Source organism: Polyodon spathula, chromosome 16 (assembly GCF_017654505.1).
Source record: "Polyodon spathula isolate WHYD16114869_AA chromosome 16, ASM1765450v1, whole genome shotgun sequence".
Classification (NCBI taxonomy): Eukaryota; Metazoa; Chordata; class Actinopteri; order Acipenseriformes; family Polyodontidae; genus Polyodon; species Polyodon spathula.
Genome location: NC_054549.1, coordinates 30,951,158 through 30,966,170, shown reverse-complemented (window position 1 = coordinate 30,966,170; position 15,013 = coordinate 30,951,158). Strand labels below are relative to the sequence as shown.

The window sequence follows — 15,013 nt, the reverse complement described above, 5'->3', positions numbered from 1 at the left end:
TACTCCAATCAACTACAGCCACCTGAACACAATAAACCCAGGCAGGTAGGGGAATTTAACCCCATCCCTGCCAATTTATAAAGGGCAGAGCTCTGCTCTGCCACACCCCTACTACTGTACTCAATCTAGTTTTAATTAATTATTACTGATGCAACAACATGAGTAACAATCCTGCCTAAATAGGCAAAGTTAGCACTGCTCCTTAGTTGTCAACATGCCTTAGCATTACCAGCAACCACTCGGGTGTTGGTGACCAAAGCAGAAAATAACCTTGATTTATTGACTTTGCATGAGTGAAGTGAGCTCTGTTAACACTTTCCGTTACTTTCTGCAGAAGTGGACCTGGAAAGAGACAAAGTGGATTGAGAAAGGAGAAAAGGAAGATTATCATGGAAAACTACCCCTTTAGAGGAAGGACAGCCGTTATGATCAAGGGCATGTGGAGGACCATGAAAAGGCTTAAAATGGTTTAGAGAAGTAGTTTAAAGTATGACAAAAGTTATATAGTATATTTCTGTATCTGTACATGCGATCATTGCTTGGTTATTTAGAGTAAACAGGGTAAGCATGTATAAAATGCTCCAGTCCAAACTATTAAAGAATAGTCAGTTCATATTTAGCATTATTGTGAAATGATACCCATAGTGATTATCATCTTGAGCTGCTAAATCACTTGGCCAGTGGGCAAGCAGGAATGTCCAGAGGTTTTATTCTTTAAACACGGGTGGCGACCTTCTATTCTTTTACACAGACACTGAAGGGGAGGGGGGAGGGGGTGGGGTAGAGGGGGAGACAGGAAAGGGGTGCATGGGGGAGGGAGAGAGGGGTGAAAGGAGAAGGAGAGAGCAGAAGTATTCCTCAGTCCTGGAAGGAGAGCGCCAGCTCCATGCACTCCACAGCCTCAGGGTGAAGCATGCGGGTTGCCAGCTGCTCACTATTATCCAGACTCAACAAGCACAGGCTCCTCTTGTAATCCTAAGAGAGAGGCAGAGGAAGAGACAAGTCGGAACTACACACTGGTCTACACCTGCAGTTCTGTATCTGTGTGCTGTGTCTGTGTGTCTATGCTGCAGTTGGTATTGTGTGTGTGTGTCTGTGTGCTGTACCTGTGCAGCAGCTGGTAATGGTTACTTCCCAGATTTGGAGGGCCATCGGTTCAGTTTCACCTCTGCCAGAGCAGCTCTTTGAGAGCCAAGGGGAAACCCTTGGGGAACTCTTTTCTAAGTCACAAAGCATTTCCTCCACTCAGCCGTTGCTCCTGTCTCGTGAATTATTATTATTATTATTATTATTATTATTATTATTATTATTAAGTTTTTTTCTTCCAAAAACATTAATCGATAAAGCTGCGATAATTACTAAAAATGTGGACAATTATTTATTTTAAAAAAACAGTGAAACCAGAATTGAATGGGACAGGACAGATGGCTAGTTATTCAAGGTCCAGAAAATTAAAGAACGTTTTTGGGGGGACTTATTCAGGTGACTGTCAGCCACTGGGAACGACTTGACTTGAGAGCGATTTGAACTCAAGCTCGCTCATTATCATCAACAGCAGAACGAGATCAAATAGATTTGTGACTTTGTGTGGGACTTGTGTTAAGTGGCCGGTTTTAAAACTTAGATTGTTGCTGGAATATGAGGGCTGTGGATATCTTATAATGAGTTTCATTAACTGGTTTCATGGTGCAGATATAAATGTTACTATGGCATTAGTACAGGAGGCTAATAATCCAAGTTTTATTGTCAGAACTACGCATTGGTCTACACCTGCATTATGTGTCTGTGATGTATCTGTGTGTCTGTGCTGCAGTTGCTACTGTGTGTGTGTGTGTGTGTGTGTGTGTGTGTGTGTGTGTGTCTGTGCTGTATCTGTGTGTCCGTGCTGCAGTTGCTATTGTATATTATTATTATTATTATTTATTATTATTATTATTATTATTATTATTATTATTATTAAAATGATTTAAAATGATTTTTTCTTCATTTGAGCAATTGTTCTGTGGTTGCACACATAATTTCATTTTTGGATTAAAAAGAAAGAAAAAAAAAAACATGTGTTACTAACTGTTTAGCTTTAAACAGATAATCTGCTGTACAATTTCTGAAGACTACATCACCTGCAGCTTTTACCCTTAATCTTAATTACAAAATACACAGATACACAGTATTGCTGATTCAATTAGCTGCAGTGTGATTTTATAATTCAGTGGCCAATCTTTAAAGCATAGGGATTGCAAAGACATTCCACCATGTTCCACATGAGTGCCTATAACAGTAGAAGAAAATGCCATGGCTTTATTCTGCATGCTGAGTATGCAAGCATTGTGGCTGAGGCCATTTCCCATCACTAAATATAAGACATGAATAACATACAAATAAACCAATCTTAGAGAAAGGGAATCTTAGAGTCTCTCTTTTATGCAGGGCTGTCAATATAATATGGAAAGCTTTCCTTGGGGGAACATATTGATTCAAACAGTAAAAATCTGAAAACTATAAATAATGCAATCGATTACATCAGCATAGTGGCATGACCATATTTAAATAAATAACAAGCTTTTAATTTTATGTAAACTTGGTTATTGTTAATTTGTACCAGAAAGATGTGTTCTTTTGGGGCACAAAAATATAATGCATGTAATAAGCATAATTAAGATTTATTTTAAAATTATTATTTTTATTTAGTTCAAAATACCCTTAATGAAATGTAACATTCTAGTTCCGACAATTAAATGTAATTTTCGTACCAAAATATATCATACAGAATCATATTTACTGTATGCAATTTGTAATTTTTTTTTATCAATTGCTTATCATTTTCTACCTGTTTTTCTACTAATTAAATTAAAAATGCCCCCTCACTGCTACCTATCAGGAGGGTTGAGATCAGTGGATGACCTTCTTCATACGTGCTGTCATGCCAGTCTTCTCTTTTCACCCCTAGAACCAAAGTAACCTTACCCAGCCACTGAACCTTGTAGGCAAGAGAATAACCTAAAATAAGGTGCTTTGGATTTCTAGGGCACCTGGCCATCAGAGGTGAGCTACTGTATGCCAGTACTGTATTCCTGCTCAAGCTATGAGAGCGCAAAAGCCAATGCAATTATTTACTCCTTATTGCCCCCAGACAAGACTAACAACCGGCAAGTTCATACCACCAGTAGTACATTACTCATTTAATCATGGAGAAAGCATGATTTAATATAAATTTTATCTAAACACAATACTCACATTCCATATATATATATATATATATATATATATATATATATATATATATATATATATATATATATATATATGGTGGCCTAAAATTACTGGTACGACTAGGGGAAATTCTAAAACGATACAACAATTGCTTTTGCACAGAGCCTATTGTCTGATCTGATCTTTACAGAAATCCTTGTTAACAACATGGGTCGTGAATAAGGCAGTTGTGCAAAATCTGTGAACTCGATGATAAAATACAGGCACATACTGTTTTAACATGCCATTTTGTTTTAACATGCCTGTGGAAAAGGCATTGAGTTATTAGGCCTGAGAACAATAGATAACCATGGAAGCTATTTTTTTTATGATTTACAGTAGTCCCATGTGTATATTTATAATTAGACAAAGATGTACGGGAAGACAATGTTTGAACAGACAGCGGATGTTGACTGATACTAGCATATATTGGAAGCATATATGTAGATTATTTTGTAGACTGCCTCAGGAAGAAGTATGTGACCCTGGCCTGTGTTACTACTGTTTGTGGACACTGATTGCTGAAAAACGGAAGTGTTTTCAGCCTAGTTCCAGTAGGGGAACAAAGGGCTTTTTGTAAGATTTCCCCCTGCCATTTCATCACTGCATTGATTCACTGACATTTTATAAGTGTCACTAAGGGCAGAGAGCGGAGTGAGGTTCAATTGGAAAGAATCTGGAAAGGCTGGAATATAGGGCAAGGCATATTTCCCTGATGTCTTTGTTATTCTGACTAAAATACATTATGTTAAATCCTTTAAAACAGATTTATGACATACAAAATGTGATTTTTGTTCTCCTACTGTGAATAAACAATGTAATCATGCTGGCTTATAGTCATGGATCATTTCCTATCTTGTCAACTACAATTGAAGTGATAGAACACATTTAATATTGTTTCTTCAGTAATCCCACTGACACAACATGTAATGTAATTACAGCTATAGAAGAACACTACTGTAAATGATAGCGTAAGATATTACAGTCAACACGTGTAGGAACAGTATAAAATAGATTATGCTTTATTTTATGATTATAATTATTTGTGAAATTGTGACAGAAAGTATTTTGGTCTATGGTATGTTTAGTAATAAAATTAAGTGTGATGTCTTTTATATAGAATCCTATTTTATCGAAGAATTTGAATGTTTAATATCAAGAATACCAAAATGTTCACTGCTATGAGCTAAGAAAAAAAGTCGCCTTTATTCGAGAATGTGCATTGTTTTGCATAGAATTAAAACCAGCGGTGATTAGTGTGGCTCATGAGCAGAATGCATGATCCAAGCTGTTGCTCTGTGATGCTTCTTCAGGCTTAAAAGCCAACTTCAAAAGCATCTACAGAAAACAAACCGCCAGCTACTACAATGAGTATAATGACTGTAATGTTATGACACCTTATGGAATTGAATCAATTACGGGTTTAAGATGCTGTTGTTTAAACTCTAGATATGCTGTGCTCAGCATACAAACTGCATCATTGTATAAAAGTGAAAGTATGATTTGTTTTTGTGTTCTGCTCACTTGCTGATCCACAAACTTTATCATCCTTGGATTACTGCCCCTGGAAATTCTTCCTTTCCTTAGATTAAAACTATTTGAGGCCATCATTTTGATAAATAAAGCTGTTGAAACCTTAAGGCAAGGGCCCAACCTGGGAATTCTCTGCCAGGACTCTTTGGGCGCCTGACCAGTAATGGCTGCTGGAACAAAACGAGATTCCTTCAATTCTTTGCTCTAACCCTGTACAAGGGTGATAAAATACTGCCTGTGTGTCCAACCAAGATTGTCAACTGAATCGAGTGGGATTCAAACATACAGAATACTTTCAATTAAGGGTTTGAATCGATTAATTATTAATCAATTAATCACACCTGTGGGCTGTGATCAATTAAAAAATAAATGATCAGTGCGAGAAAAAAAAATCTTAAGACCTTGGCAAAAGGGCAACTCGAAAGTATACCCAATATTGCAGAATGAAGAAAAAAAGACTGCAGCTTGCGACATTTGCTCATCGGTGCTTTCCTTTCAGGGCAGTTTACTGTATCATTTTAGTTTTAAGTGAGCTGGTTTTTCCCTTTTTATTCAACGTATTTGTTTTAAACGGTATTAGAACATTAATCACTATATTGTACTTTTTCCTCAGCTATCTAAACTAAACTGTACTCAGTAAATTAAGTTTCTCTTCAGCTAACCTAAATCAAATAGCATTCAGTAGTTTTGCGAGTCTGAAACTTGAAAGCTTACAGTTTACAAAAAACAGATCTGTTAAATACAGTATTCTAGGTTGTAGATGTACTTTTTATCTTTTTCTTTTAGACATGGCATTTCGCTGAATGAAACACAAACAAGTAGTACAGCTCCAAAGAAAATGTCAGGTTACTAAAAGTGATTACTCGTAATTATTTTTCAATACATTTGCATATAACTAGCAAACAGGTGTGTTTAATTGATTGCCTAGGTATCAAATGTGATGGCATCACATAAATATAATGAAAAACATTTTATGGGTTTGCTACTTACAGCGTAGGCATAGAATGATCTCTCTTAAACATAAATGTTTTTGTTATTAATGAATTCCAACGTCTTACCTTATCCCTGAATAGTGACATTTCAATGCCTTTGGCACCAAAACATATCATCATGTTATCGGAAAGTCTTTACAGGGATTAGTAAACTGCTACCACATTGAAAATAGCCATGAATATTTACTTATGCATGATTTCTTCACATTATTCCACGTAAAGCATGTCAACTGTAAAAGAATTGCCTGGGATTTACAATATAGTGCATGTTTTTTTTACAATACCCATATCTATGCTCAATAACATTGTAATATGTGTAAGTATAGATGTATTTGCTAAGTAACCACAGTGTAAACAGACATCAATTAGAGACACAATATAAAGTGTTACCCTTTTTTCAAGGTAATACTAAGCAAACTGACATGAAACAGAAATTGTGGCACAGATCAAATTTCCCCCTCATTATTGAAATCATGTTTTTTTTTGGGTACTCTCTGCTTTCACTTCTGCTCATGGTAGGGTAGTAGAGACAGAAGATATTTTTACCACATTCAGTGTAATCCCTGACTTTATCATCTTGTCTTTGTGAATATATCAATTATAAAATTACAATCAAAATACCAAACCCTCTTTATCTGTTTTTGTCATTGGATTCCCTATACTCATCAGTAACAATGATAAAAGTATACCAACTCTGTCTTTTTGTTTTCTCTACCTGTTGTATTCCCCTTTTGCTGTGAGTGTTTGAAAACCTGAATTCTGACGAAGAATCCACAGATGACAGGTTCAATAACTAGGTCAGTGAGTGATCTTGAATTTGAATGTCGTTGCATGTGTTCCAAGGGTGGGGCTACTGTTATGATAATACACATTTGTGAAGCAGTAAGCCACAGTATTTAATGGAACAATAAGCACATAAGTCTGAACAACAAACATGAACCAACATGCATTTATTTATTTTTTGTTAAATGTTCCAAAAGAATAAATGCTTTTGATTGAAATGAAAGACACAGGTGTATGAGATAATTTTGGCCCAAACTACCAGCACCTGGTGACTCATTAAAATGCTAACATGAGTCAGATGCCTTTGAGATACAGCAGGAAAGTCAAAATATCTCCTTCCTACTGAAACATGCAGGCTACCAGGTAGACAGCTAATCAATGATGCACACAACAGCAATGACAATTAGGTATCACCTAATGGTTAATGACATACTCTAGCTAATAGATGGAAGCGGACTCCTTTCAGAAAACAAACACACTTTCCTGTTCAGAAAGGAAACTTTATAAATGTTAATTAAACAAAGTGATATATTAGATTCTGCTGCCAATTACATATCACTGCATGAAGTTTTGGCCCATCCGTTTCTGCTATTTAATGCTAGTATGTGTTGGCTGTCAACAAGACCAACACCATTGTGCAGAAACAGAATTCATTAAGAGTCTGTAAGCGCTCATTGTGCCATACAAATAGCCCCTTTATTTAGCTTCATTCTTAATATGGTGGCCACTGTGATGTAATCTACCAGATGTGACCACTTTCTGTGATTCTACAAGTTCATAACCTATTGATAGATATTTTCCACATGATAGGATATGTCCAAAATTAAAAACAGCACTATAGCAGAGATTGCACCACTGGCACATTTGGAGTAGGTATATCCATTTAGCTGTGTCCAGTTCATTTCTCAAATAGAATAGGATCTCTACTTTTCTTTAAATTGGTTTGAGAATGTTACAGCTAGTAGTACTGTGCAATGACTTTCCTGTGCTTAAACCATTAAGAAAGCTACTGCATGGCCATTGGCAGAGATTACTATAACCTCACTGTATCAGATTGATTATCACCAAACCCTAACCAGGTAGTGTAAGGGGGTGTTTATCACTTGAATGCTTTTGTTCTGACTATTTCCTAGACTATTTTCTGACCTTTCCTACTTTTTTAATATTATTACATTGAATAAAATAGCACATTTACTTTATTACTGCAATATGTATTTCCAATCAATGTGCTAATCAATGTGCTAATGACTGTTCTTAGCAATGAAGCAAACACTGTGACCATTTTTACAATTTTTAGCTTTAACATGGCTGGTTAGGTGCAGTTAAGTGACTGAGCCTGTGGGTGTTGTATTAAGCATAAAATTCCATTTGTAGATTGTACCATATGAGATAAGAGAACAATAACACCTCAAATTATTTTAATTCCAGGGAAACAATAATCACCATATGATAATTTGCTAGGCAGTTCACATTTAAGTACATAAATAAAAGCCAGATGAATAAGCTGAGGCAGCTAGTCTCACCGAGCTTTCCTTTCACTGTTAAATATTCCTGCTAAAGCTGCATGCTAATTGTTTAAAACAGCTTGGCCTCTTTTGAGCTATGCTACCGCAAACTTCATTTTGTTATATTGAAGAGCTTTTTTAATTATTTTTTTCTAAAATGTGGACTGTTAAAAACACATTAACATTGTGACATTGTGCGCTTAAACATATTGAATTCACCTTCAATAATTCACAAAAGCTATGTTCAGAGTGGCTTTGAATTCAGTCCACAGTTGTATCTATACTGTAGGGGTTCAGATGTTGACATGGAGCATTTAAGTGTAAGATAAATGACTTAAATAAACAGTAGTCAAATAACTGTGTGAGAGAGTATTCAAGGAGAGAGAGTAGGATACTAAAATGGAGATCAAGACAATATTGCTATCATTCCCATTTTAACTGCCTCATTAAGCGTTTGATATTGCTACCAGTAATTCAAAATGTCTAATCGTAACATGTCTTTATAATATTGCCACCATTTCCTTTGCTCATATCCACACATGGGTACGTATTTTTGGTAGGGAAACGTTTTTCTCCATTCTCAATTTACGAACCTCCATTTAGGGGAATCATAAGACCTTGATCATAATGTATTATTTTCTGATTATGGATTCATATATTAAGATTATGACGATGGTTATTACTATCATTCCTGATTGGAGTCCCACAACTTTGTATTTATTGTAACCTAAAAATCTATATTCACTATCAGTTAGAATAGCCTGAATTAATTAATTAGAAACGGTCCTATATTGCACAAAGCATGCATAAATAAAATTTCAGGAATATAGCTTCCAGCACATTTAACAACATATGTTAAGAGAGAGTCCCTTTAACTTAATTATATTGCTTACCAGTGCATAACAGACATGAAACAGAATCAGAAATGTAATATTCTTAATTTGAGGTTTTTGTCACATCATGACATGTGTAGTTGATGGGAAAAAGCATTTAATGACAAAAGGGAAGTTTTTGTTTTTTTTTATCACAAGGGTGTTCTTTTCAGAAATTATCAGAACATACATTTGTATTAATACATGCTTTATAGATATTTATTATTGATATTCCTAACCTGTAGAATTAATATTTACAAATATTAATACTAAAAATAATGGTAACATAATTTAAATAAGTCTACTGCACAGCTGCGTTAAAAGGAGGTTAAAATAATAGTAGACTATAAAAAAAAAAAAAACAGGTTATGGAATATAGTGTATTAAAACATGCAACTCAATCATTACAAGAAACCTTAAAACGTTACAACAAGGCAGGACAGATACTGTAATAAAGTAATGTTATGTGTTAGTAATTGTCAACACCGTTATTAACATGTCTATAGCTTTTCTATCGTCAAGAGAAACACCCTGGTATTAACTGTCTATGTGTTCAACACAATCAACCTGATCATTGTTCAATAGAAAGACTCAAAAGGTGTACTTTATTAGAATGTCAGCTGTATGGGAATTCAGAGTTATCGCTTCTACTCCAGCACATCTTAGACAAGGAGTACAGTATACAGCTGAGGGTAAGTTATCGAAAGTAAATAAAAAACTGGAAGTATACAGTATGAGTATGACACATTTTATCCATATAATGTACAGTTACAGCTAATTTTAATGTGCAGTCATTACCATCTCATACAAACAATGTGATGTCAATAACATTTCTATTAAATGGACATTACATCCCCTACTGGTGATGATGTGTACGTCACCAGCAATCAGAAAGTGCGTGGAACTGCTTGTCCAAGTTTTCTGAAACTTGCATAGTGTTTTCTATAGCACAACTCATTGATTGTATCATAACCTGCGGGTATATGGAGGCTGTCTGTCTATCCATTTTAGAACACTGACAGTAACTCTTGACTACCTGCCTTTTTATAGTTTTGCAATATTTTTGTTGCATAAAACATTCATAAGCCCTGGAGCAGTGTACCCTTCATAAATGAAATGCACAACAGCAGATTGCATCTCATACAGCACTCACGAAATTTCAAGGACTTTGTGGAACACAGCATGCTCATGGGACATTCCACTGTTTCTCTACGATACAAAATAATGAAAGGTCCATTATATTTTGTATTGATGTTCTATACATGTTCTATATAACGCAGCTACCTTCTGTTCTGACTGCAAGAACTAATCAAACCCAAATAAAAACAAGAAGGCATTATTCTTGCTGGTGATGTAGACCAGGCTGCATTTAAACAGATTATATTATATTAATTGATCTCAATGTAAACATTTTAGACATATAAGTACATATATACAGTGCAATTGTCACATTAGTATAAAACATAAACACATTTATAAATAAAATAAATGTATACCTACTTTATAAATCACATTGGTTGTTATATATTGACCATACATCCATCTACAGGATAAGGCCATAGGCATCCCTCTAGATATCTATGATACTGAATAATATTATATATATATATTAATATATAGATATATCCTATATATGATGTACCGGTATATATATATATATAATATATATATATATATAATATATCTAGATATATCTATAGATAGACATTTTCTCATATTATTCTGTAAGATAAGCTCATATACAGATCCAAATGAAATTGACCATATTTACATATCCACATTTGAGTAGCAGTTGGAAAGGGTGGCTATCTAAACAATGCCCTACAATGTAAAATATATGACAAAAAAGGAAAATTAAATCAGCTAAGAAAAACCTTTCCCAAAGCTCCCGGAGGCAATGTACTCAATTAAATACATTTCTTTAATTCCCAGGTACTCACTTAAGGTTACAAGATTTCTATGAATTTGTCACATACAAGCTTCAGATACGAGTTGAATAAATTGAACATGCTTGGTAAAATATAGGAGTTAAGTTCCTGAGGAAATAAAAGAATCAGACTAAATCTACAGTTCTTAGATTATAAGTTCTAATTGTTTTACCAACTACGATATCTACTGCATATAAACACTGGTAGAAAATCACTATTACTTCCCCACAGGCTGTTATTCTTGTTCTTCAATATCATCAAGGTTAAAATCATAACATTAAAGAACACTTATTAGAAAGCACAATTTTAAATTGTTATTACACAGCACATGTCACCATAGCAAAACCAGAACAAGACCATGTCTGAGAGTTCCATTGTCTATTTCCCAAAAAACATGGACTGTAAATAGATACACATAGCTGTGACAAATCAAAACGTCAACTAAACCTTGACCAGCTGCTCAGGTATCTATTATTTAAATGGAGCATTGGCAGTCATCCAAATACCAATGGAAGGTTATTATCACTGACGTCTACAGCAAGACATAACGTAAATTTCCAGATCATAGTTTTTTGTTTTTTTTGTTTTGCTTTCCATTTCATTTACACAAGTGGTATCCGACAAGGAGGTTCAATCTGACAATATCATAGAATTCATTGGTGTCTCAGCTGTTGCTGAGCTGGTGACTATCAAGAGTTGTCAGCTGGAACAAATCTTTACTGATTTAGAACTTGATACACAACAGGTACTGTATATGAAACTCAGGTTTACAGCAAAAAAGATTCCTTGAGGGGTGTACTCTACAATCAAGTGGCTTTAGAAACTTAAAGTAGCCAGGGACTTTAAATTGATTATCTGAACCAGCTTACCAACAATTAAATGGGTATTAGGTCTCTTCAACCAGCATGGCCACTAGAAAGCCAATAAAAAAAAAACAAAAATACTAGCTCTGACCCAAAAACAAATAAATAAATACATAAATAAATAGATACATAAATACAATATACTGAGAAAAATGAACACTGCCCCAACTATATGGCACATGGAAATGACCATTTGGCGAATTAGAAAGAAAACAAAAATAGGCTTGATCAAAATGAAAGAAACAAACCAATAAATAATATAATAAATATATACCCACATTCTGGCATATATTACAATTAGTTTGAAGTGGGAGCAATGGTAATGAGGGAGAGGCATAAATAATAATTGAACTGACATGGTTTCACAAGGCAAAGCACCGACATATGTGTGATTCTACACCATTCCATCCCTATCAGTTTAATACTACGTTGCTGTTTTGGGGAGTGTTAATCATCTCAGTAGTGAAGTCTTTCTCTCCGTTGGAATTTTTCAGGGTTTGCCTTGTTGCCATGGATTCTGTGAAGCTCTCGATGCTGGTCACGAATGGTGTCCTTCCTCTTAACGTCTTCGTAGTGGGAAACTGATTTTTTTTTTTTTTTTGCACTGGTGTGACTGAATTTAGGAGAGATACATTCATGTGTCATAGCTCCTCCTGGCCAATTGCATGCATTTTGTTTCGTACTTTACTAGTTTCCTGCTGCTAGGGAGAACAGAGAACTGTGAAGCCTGATTTCATTTTCAGCTGCTGCGGTGGATTTAACGTGTGCTAAAGGTAAGTGTTACACGTGTTTGTTTTTGCTTTGCAGATATATATATATATAATATATATATATATATATATATATAATATATATATATATGATTATATATACTTCAATACAATACAATTAAACGTACTTTAGTATTTGCATTTAGCTGAATGTTTATTTATTTTTTCTGATTATGGTGACAAAAAGTTGACTGTTGTTTAATAATATGACCTGATATGTGTCTATGGCTGCGCACATAGTCGTTTTGTTTTCTTTATATTTGTAAGCAATTAAAATACCAAGAAGTGGAATGTAGAGTTTTAAAAATAAAAAATCCATATGCAAATTTTCTGGGTTAAATACGCATATGCTGGGTACCATTGTATCCCTGGACGATTAAAATAAGACATCAACAGTAAAGGAGAGTTCTGTAGAAGTATTACGTGTATTGATTTATTTAAATAACTGCAGGGAAAGAAACTCACTGAAAGGTGTGTTATGGTGCACAAGGAATACATCCACAGTACAGTACCAAGGCATGTGAAAGTGGAGATATTTGTTGCATAGCAACACTACTTGTGCCTTGACCGTGTTTTCTGTATTTAAACAAGAGTTTAGACGTTGTATTCTGGTCCAAAGCATTTTGATAGTGCACAACACTAGCTACAGTATACTTGTACTAGCAAGTAGTAGTTCTACTCAATTTTGGCACGCAACTTCAACCTTACATTTACATGTAGTGCAGTGCTTGTGCTATTATGTGAGCAACCTACCAACCAGCAGATCCTAAATTGGGTGCGGTTTCTTGAATTCAGTTTTGCTAACTACACTATGCAGGTATATGAAACACACATGCACACACACACACGCACACACACACACACACACACACACACACACACACACATATATATATATATATATATATATATATATATATATATATATATATATATATATATATATATATATATATATATATATTATAATATATATATATAATACAAATATATACTATATATATATTATACAACTTTACTGGGTGTATTTCCCTTCAATGTTGGAGAAGTGTAGTAAAATCTATTTACCGAAACTCTATACTACTATCCATATATAGTAGTCTCCGGCTAAGAGTCAATGTTGTAGTGCTGGAGTATCGAGGGGGAGCGCCACCCTCCACTTCTCTTTGGCAGGGAGAGCACCGCTTCCATACTTCACATGTAGAATATTGAACTGTTTTGCTACTATTAATATATGGAGATATACATGTGTATAACCCATACAAATAAGCAAAGAATACAATAACCGTAAGAAACCCATGAGAGATAAATAATGAAAAAAAGAGATGAAGGGAACCTGTACTAACGCTGTGCTAAGGTGTCAGTATTTTACAAATAGCAACCCCTCACTTCAAAATATAACACTACACCACCGGCTGAAGTGTTCTGTAAGGGGGTGGTAAGTATAGGTGCAGTGCAACTAATTGCTGATGCAAAATTCAAATTGCACTGCACCCTATATAAGTTTAAAAGCAATGCAAGTTACTCATCATGCACATATAATGATCCACAATTATGATAATGAGGAAAGTATATGTATTGGCCTGCCCTTTTTAGCATGACATCGAGAAATTTGCCTAGCACTGGACAAGGTGGATTAGGGCTAGCCTTCCAGACATTCCAGCTGTGGTCTGAAAGGAACCCAGAGATTCCAACTCAGAAAGTAGTGCAGAGAACACAGCACTTTCACATGTGCAGGGATAGTGGTCCCTAGATTGATGCTGGGGTCTAGCTCATCCCTCAATTCACCTATGAGGTCAAGGATGACCTGCGGAGTGAGACAATAATTCTTTAGCACCGCATTCTCAGTCATCCGAAACAAAGTGACCCTGGGGTTGAATATGTGGGGTCTTCTTCGTCTTGCCCTTCTCCTCTGAACGTAGTCTCTCCTAAACAAGAGCCAAGTGTCGTTGCATCAGGAAGTGTACCACAGCAGCCATGCTGAAGCCAGTGACGGTCTCTGCAGGTGTGTGCTTTTATACAGCTCTTAGTTACTAGCTTCTACAGTGGTTTACACCATGTAAGAAGTAGTGTAAAGTTTTTGGAGGGTCAGTAATTGCCTAAGTGCAAGGCAAAATCCTTACGCCCGCTTCATATCCAGATCTTGCCCAATTCCATGCTCAGGTTAATGCCAGGTGAACACTGTTCTTTACATACTCCGCATTTTTAGCAGCTGGTAAAATCACACTTTATTGCTGCTAAACACGATTTATGGAAGTATTATGGGGGATTTGCACCTGCAAATCACTTTACATATATCCTTACATCATCCCTAAGATGGAGTTAGCCACCAGACAAAATATGAATCAATCAATAAATAAATACATAAAAATATTACTTGTCATGATGCACATGCATCAACATATGAAATTAACTGAATAAGTAAAAAGGAAAAGCAATACGCAAGTGTATGTTAATAAACTAGAATAATAAAGTAACAAATAAACTAACTTTAATAAACTGTCAAACTAAATTAACC

At 35.1% G+C, this 15,013-nt stretch overlaps 1 protein-coding gene across 11 annotated transcripts in view; it reads left to right on the top strand.

The window, feature by feature from the left end:
- The first annotated feature begins 12,320 nt into the window (after window positions 1-12,320).
- Window positions 12,321-15,013, top strand: part of LOC121329026 (neural cell adhesion molecule L1-like protein) — a 64,856-nt gene continuing 62,163 nt past the window's right edge. For 6 of the 11 annotated variants that reach the window (XM_041274228.1, XM_041274238.1, XM_041274236.1 and 3 more), the window contains exon 1: window positions 12,323-12,498. The gene's annotated coding sequence lies outside the window, so the exon portion shown is untranslated. Of the gene's footprint in view, window positions 12,499-15,013 lie in introns of all 11 variants that reach the window. The other 5 variants (XM_041274231.1, XM_041274230.1, XM_041274229.1 and 2 more) reach the window with 2 other exon arrangements.